Genomic DNA, 7622 nt, shown 5'->3' with positions numbered 1-7622 from the left:
TAGGGAAAGTGAGCTGTGATCTGAAAATGCTTTTTGTGGGCAGTGGGTAAACTCCCATGATGTTGTCCTGTCTGCTGCGGTTAAATCAGTGAAAGACCTTGGCCAAATGGACGAAAATACCAAATCACAAAAGATAACGATCTTCTGTTGTCTTGAGACTGAGTTTTAAAACAGTTTTAAAAGGACTGTGTGGCGGGGGGAAGCTCTCTTAAAGGGGTCACATTAATGTTTGATAAAATGGGAGGCGGTGGAGTCCCCATCCCTGGAAGAGTTTAAAAGCCGTGTGGATGTGGTGCTGAGGGACATGGTTCAGGGACCCTGGCAGTGCAGGGTGAGTGGTTGGGCTTGATGATCTTAAAGGTCTCTTCCAACCAGATGATTCTGTGACTTTGGGCTGGAGGCTTTAGCCTCGTGTCTCCAGTGCGTAACAAGCCTTAGCAGCAAAACACGCCAGCGGCAGCGTGGGAAGCCCTGTTTCTGTTTCCTTCTGTGTAGCTTTGTTTTCGTTACAAACACTGACACTTCTGTCCGATGTCTTGCTGACAGCTCAAGTGTCGGCTCCCCGTAGCACAGTTTGTGCGCTCACGCAGAGTTTAGGCAGCATTTTTGTTGTTGTTTTTAAGAAGTCGGTCTGAGAAATAGGTCTATGGAAAGAGTCTACAGACTTTTTCAAAGTCCTCGTTTTCTTTTGACAGCTTCTTCTATCTTCTCGTAACGGCTTTGTCCGAATGGCTTGTTCTCATTCTTCCTAAGTTTTCAATTATTTCCCTTCTGTTTTCTTGTTTTACAGATGGTTTAGAAGAATGTGCTGGGAAGAGTTGAAGAAAAAGAAAACCCTCTATTATTTGGAAAGTGATAGTTATTTCATCATCTTCTGATCCAGCAAAGTGGAACACGAGTTTTTTGATCTTTTTAGATATTTTGAACTTCTGGGCCTTCAAAGGTGTCACGTGCTACAGCTTTTGGGGGCATTATTGTGCTTTTTCATGATCGTTCCTGTATTCTTTTCCATTGTAATTAACATTTGACAGGAGCCTTTCTCCAAGCGCTGTGTTTGAGAAGAGGGGATCTTCTACTTTATGATACCTCCTTGTTTAGAGCAGGAGGTCTTTGTGGGACTCAGCCTTTTGTCACCATCCTTGCCCAACAGGGTATTTCCTACGTGTCAGCCTGTTTTAATGTTGCCTTGAGACAGGGGTAGCCTCTGTGATAATCTGTTTTTTTCTTAAGATATGGATTGAAGATCACAGATTAAACCTAGGTTTTAGTTACATTCTGCAAAAATCGATGTTCTTCCTTTTCGGTATTGTGAATTACATCAGAAATTAGAACCTCAAAAGTGAGGGGGGCGAGCAAAGATTATTATCATTATTACTATTCTGTGACCGGGGAAATCGCAGTGTGTTTTCAGGACTTCTGCACCACAGTTGTCTTTTATTCTGAAACTGAAACCATCTGTGTATCAGATCACTGTTGTTCCATTGAGTTCAACAGGAGACGAGATAATGTGCTTCTGCTGAAAACACAAGCCGTGGCCCGTTTCCGTCCATAACCATCGCTGCTTCTCATCGTTACAGTAGCTGAGCAACGGGAGAAAAGTGCTGAACAATGTAGGGGCAGTGCAGCCCTCTGAAAGGTTAACATAAGACTGTGTGAGCGATTAGCTACAGACCTCAGTTTGGCCTGTATGCCAGTCTGTCCAGTTCTGGGCTTGGGAGTGTTCGTTAGTGCAGTGTGGATAAAAGAAATTGCCAGTTTGGGGCAGCAAGTGCTTCCAGGAGGTACGGCGGACACCCTCTGTGCTCCAACGCGAGAAGGTTGCTCAACAGCTTGTGAAATCAGCCCTGGACACGCTTCCAAGCTGCCTGAGCGTATTGAGTCTGGCACCTGCTTTCATAAGCAGGTGCTCAGGTTTATGTGTCCAGATGAAGTTACCTCTTAACATCTTAATTATATGCCAGACTTTGGCTTTATGTGTTGTGGGAATAGCACTGGGTGTTGTTAGGAAAAGCAGTGGAGGATGGATGTATGCCAAAAAAAAATTGCAAGAAAATTTAAAAAACAAACAAAACCGAACCAAAAGTGCTCATTCTAAAAACAGGTATCACAAATTTCTTAATCTGTGGTTACCACAACATTTGCATTATCTACTGAATGGAACCAGAATTGCTCAAATGTGGCAAGTCCACTAGCAAATGAGAGCATCCTTCAGCCCAGCTCATTCCATATGCGAGAGAATTTCACTTCCTCCATTCTCTTGGAGTGGTGGAGGAGGGTTTTCGTGTGTCCTTGAGAAATGCTGAGGGCTTCCCAGTCTTAACTGGGACACTAGCAATGTGTATTGGCAACATGGATTTTATTCTGTGTGAGCTAAACCGAGGGTGGCATTTGAAAGCTGTAGTCTGGCCTTTAAATTCAGGGTGAGATTTTACAGGGCAAGCTTTGGCTGCTTTTTTAACTCCCATCTGGCATCGTGCACATTGCAGGATGAAAGGACTGTGATATTAACTTTCACATTACGAAGCCTGTAACGTTAGGAAAGCTGTTGTAGTACCTTTCCAGCAAGAACTTGACAAGGCTGGGAAATGAGAGTGCCTCGATGAAATTCTAGAAAATCGGTGAAAACTGGACTTTCTTGGGTTGAGTGATTTATTATCCAGGAGGGGTTGGGCTGTGGTTATTGAGGCTGCACAGAGCTCTCTGCTGGAAACTTCATGGTCAGTATCCTTCTTCTTGGAGATACGCTGAACTACAATGATTTGTTTTGTGAGCTTGTGATTTCTCTGCGCTTTGGCCAATATTCAGCGTTCAGGTGGAAGCTTTTCTTCCTGTGGCATGTGCCCATTCAAAATGCAGGAAACCAGTGGTGGCAGGAGGGTAGAGGGGGAAGGGGGCCAAGAAGGGTGTTGGTGCCACTTGGGCACCTCAGGAGCCAAGTCCCCTTCCCCAGCTCCGCACTCACGGATTACTTCCTAAGACTCCCCACACGTGGCGGCGCAGAAGCTGCTCTGTGGTTTCTCCGTGAGTTTCCAATGACGGTCAGTTCCTCTGGTTCCTTTGCCCAAGCCCTTTTGAAAGCAAATCACATTTCAGTTGCACTTGTTCTGGAGATTAAATAAATGCACATGTTGTGTTGATCCCTTTACATTCCCCTGGTGTAATTTGTTTGCTGTTCCCTTACATATTGCCAGAGATGTGGAAAAAAGAAAGAAAGCTGAAGTACCCATTTGGTTTTGTATTTCCTCTCTGTTCCTCCAGCTTTATGATGTTCAAACCCCTGTTTTCACCTTCACATAGAAATGCACCTTCAAGGACAATTTTACACTCTGGTTGATCTCCAAGTAACCTAGATTTTTCATTCCCTTATTATTAAACCTAAGCTTGTAACTGAAACTGAACTCTCATCCCTTTTCAAATTAACCCCTTGGTGCAAAATGTCAAGGATTTTCCAACTCTATCAAATGGGAGTCACTGAAGCTGGGAACCTCTTGACACCAAGGGGTTAACCCATTAGCCACTATTTAATGTCCAAAGCTTTAATCTACAGAATCACAGCTACTGCCGTGACTTGCTAGCCCCACCGCAAAAATGTCCAAGCGCTGGTGTTATTAGGTCTTTTATTTGGGGATAGACTTGGGAGCAAACCAAACAACTTCACAGCTGTAACGGAAAATGAATAAAGGGCCTGGGAGTGAAAACCAGCAGTTATTGGAGAGAAATGCATCCCATGTTAACAGGGCTTGGGGCAAAAACAACTGTTAATTATCAAAAATTCCTCCAGGTTTCTAATCACAGTGCGTGCGGTGCCTGTGGCACCATGGGGGCTCGGGTGGACGGGGCAGACTGGTCTGGAGTGGCTGCCTGCAGAAGGGCTGTTGGGTTTGGCTGAGCTGTCCTGCAAATCTCACACCTTCAGGCACCTTTGCCCCCACCAAGCCAGTCCAGTCCCACGTGCAGTGGGACTGCTGGGACTAGCAAAAGCGCTGCTCTCGGTAAGGGCACGTGGACACTGCAGAGAGCCATGCAAGGACACAAGAGCAGAGGAGGGCTCCAAGGCATCCCCCTGCCCCTGCTCCCAGCGCTGGAGCTGTTGACAGATGGTTTGCATGTTTGAGAAATCAAAGCCAGGATTTCTGCAGAAGCACGAGGTACCCCAGAGAGCCCCTCCTCGCCAGCTAATAGCTTAGGTAACGCAAATAGGCCAGGAAACAACAAAAAAATGAGCTTTCCATCTGACTCCTTCACCAAATGCTCCTTCCCCATGGTGTGTGTGATGGGAGCAAGAGCTGCCGCCAGACGGTGAGGAGGACCCCAAGGGTGCAAGAAGCCCCAGGATGAGCGCTGCCCACCCCTGCTCCCAGCTCTGCCCAGCGATGCGGCCCGTTGCCCACACTGCTCGGGTGCGGACTGGGAACAGAGCATGAATCGCACAGTAGTTTAAAAAGCAAAATGCGAATGTGATGTAACGGGGAGATGGACAGGGGAGGGGAGGAACGGGGGACTGACTGCGGAATTGCAGGGGATGGTAAATCTTTGGGCATTCAAGTTTTTGGAGGAGTGGGCTCAAAAAAAGATTTACTGTGCTGAAACAATGACAAGTAATTCTGAGGTCTCCGAGGCTGGAGACAGGCAGTCCTGCCTTATGTTATTCAAAGCACATTGTTTTCCTCTCATTGTTGCCTGTTTTTAATTCTGTAGAAATGCCCTGACCAGACCTTGCAGCAGTTTTCCTGACAGATCTGATAGTCCATCTCTACCGCAGAGGCTTCAGTAGGTATTTGCTCAAGGAGACCGCATTTGCAGTACCACCAATTCTGTGAAAGTACTAAATTAGGATATTAGTTATTAAATTCAACTACACCAATTACCATTTATATCATTATAAATCTGTCTCTACTGAGCAACCATTTTTATGGTGATGATCCTAGTATTTACATAAAAATTGCAGCGCACAAAGTAAATTATGTATTCCAACCTGCGATTTTTGCCCAGGATTTACACATGCAGAATAAATTATTTTCTCCTTCTTAAGCAACAGTAATCCTAAGTAATGTGCAGGAACATTCATAACCATGGTTTCACATGAAAGCGGTGTTTTTTCCCTCTGTAACCTGCTGTAATTACAGCGTACATCAATTCCACCATAGGTAGATACACCAGGGTTTTTCTTCCGCTTTTCCTCATGCAATTTTAATGACTATCCCTGCTTAGAATACAACGTTTTAAATTAAAAAATTAAAAATTTAGAAGTAGATTGTTTCCCTGACAACAGCTACGGCAACATTTAATTCCCCCCTGTGTCATTTGTAAATAAATACATACAGTTGCCGATACGAGTGAGATAATGTGCCTGAGGCTAATTGTGCCATTACAAATATTTTGAGCCTGAGCTTGATAATGCAGGTCTTGGTACTTAAATATGTATGAACTGAACCAATTTAACCTTCTTGCTGCTTAGCAGCATATTGACAAAACCCTTCGTAGCGGGACCACATGGACATCAGGAAGCAGCCGAGGTGTGCTGCGTTGGGCGTTGTGGGGTTGGGGTATTTTGGGCTCCTGGTGGAAGCCCGATGGAAGAGGCTTGTGTGGGATCATGGAGGGTGCAGAGCAGATCCTGACAGCTTCTTTCGGCCCCATGGATGTCGTCGTCTCGGGACTTGGGGTGGGTTGTGCTTGTGAGAAGCCTTCAACCTTTCAGCACATGTGATACATTTAGAGGAGTGCCTGTAAGAGAGCTTGGCCTTAGTAAGCCCTGCCTAAAGATGGAAGGTGTGGCTGTTTGATTTAACAGCTGATCTCCCAACTTGTCCCAGGAGAGGATGAGCTGAGTGTGGACGTGTTTTGCTCAGAACCATGAATAGGAGCACCCTGTGGTTGTGTTTGGGGTCTGTGCCTCTGCAGAGCAGCTGTGTGGTTGTGTCTCACTCAGCTCCTCATGGTGAGGCTGGCCTGGGCATGGCCAGACAGGGCCCCGCAGGGTGTCTGACAAAGGCCAGCCATACTTTTGGCACCAAGTTAACAACTCGTTAACACAGAAAAAGATGAGGAGAGAAAATGACAAGCCGTTTGGTGTAATCCCCGTGTCTTGCCCTCTGGCTATAAGAGAACTCATTTCAGTTTATGCCTGCTGTGAACTCAGCTCTTGGTTTTGTCCTACCAAGCACTGAGCTCAGCTCTATGGGAAAAAGTCCTTCTAAACTTCTCTGTGAGCATTGCTTTTAGGCTCAGAACTGCTGGTTTAGCCTGTAAAGAGCCTTGGCCAGAGTCAGAGGTGCCTCTCAAAGCAGAGCGCAGCTGGAAGTGGTTAGATTCCCTGTCTGCTCCTCTGATCTCCAGGTGGAGCCCCACCGGGAGTATCTCCTGCCGGGCTTTTGCTCGGTGTACTCCCTTAGGCTGGTGGCAAACGAGCTCTTGCGACATCACTGCGATGTTGAGTTTGGCTATGGAGAGAGTGAAATGTTTAAGTTACAGGTTCTCTCAGATTTCTTATCTCCAGTCATCCCGTTCTTTTATAGCTCATTAAGCAGGTGCTGAACCAAGTGAAAATTTACTGATGGTGCAGCTAGTGCTAAGCCCAGCTCTAGCATTAGGAAACCTCAGAGAGCAAATTGTGCTCACCTCCCTCTTGGCGTGGCACTGGCTCATCCTCCCTAAGGCTTATGTGCATCAGCTGAAGTCTGCAACCAGCAGAGCATTCATGGATTTGCTTGGACCCTTTGGTAGCTGGTCAGGCTTGTCCTCATTGCATCAGCAAAATCTTCAGTAGGGCTGTTGAGGCTGGCTCAGATCCTCAACCCATGCCTGCTGCTAGGGCTCAGTCAAAGTCAGCAGCACTACAATGTTTTATGGAGTCTGAGGCACTCACTGTGTGCTGTGGGGAAATATAATCTTGAAAGCGGCATATTTTAGGACATGCAATTTCAGCAGAGCAGAGCGTTGCTCCTGCAGGGCTCTTAGCTGGGAAATGGGCTGCCACAAGTCACCTAATAAAGCTCGGGGCAACGTGTCATGGTGTACCATGATGGAGAGGAGAGAAAGCAGACATAAAGGGGGAAGAAGTAATGAGAGTAAAAAGGCTTGAAAACCAGACCATCATGGTTCGAGTCACTCTAAAAGGATTATTTGGTTATGAATAACAGGGTCAGAAATTCTGTATCTATCTGGAAGAACCATGTGCTGTCCCATTATGGCAAGCTCTGCTTAAAGCTTGTTAGACTTAATGTGTTAAAATAATGTTGCACTTGGTCCATGCCAGTAATTAATGTGGTGCAATTAACCTGAGTGGAGATGGCCCCTTTCGTCAGCAACAGGTAATCCTTTCCAGGAAGGTAAGGCTGAGCAAGCCTTTGAAAGGTAAATCACTAGCGACACTCCTCTGCAACTGCAAAGTTTGTCTTCACACCTTGTTACTTCCCGAGATGGATGAGCTAAATGCGGAGAATAACAAAACAAGAAAAGGCTTTTCATGAGCTTCTGAAGCTGTTCTTGCTGGTTGAAAGGAATGTTCCCCTTTGTATGTGTTGATATTCCGTAAATGAGATGCTTTGATAGTCCCTGAGGGATTTAGCTCGTCTCACAATGAACGTGGGAATTAAAGGAAGTACGCAATGTGTAAGACA

This window comes from Buceros rhinoceros, unplaced genomic scaffold, assembly GCF_000710305.1.
Source record: "Buceros rhinoceros silvestris isolate BGI_N320 unplaced genomic scaffold, ASM71030v1 scaffold14704, whole genome shotgun sequence".
Taxonomy (NCBI): domain Eukaryota; kingdom Metazoa; phylum Chordata; class Aves; order Bucerotiformes; family Bucerotidae; genus Buceros; species Buceros rhinoceros.
Note: the sequence above shows the minus strand (reverse complement) of the source record.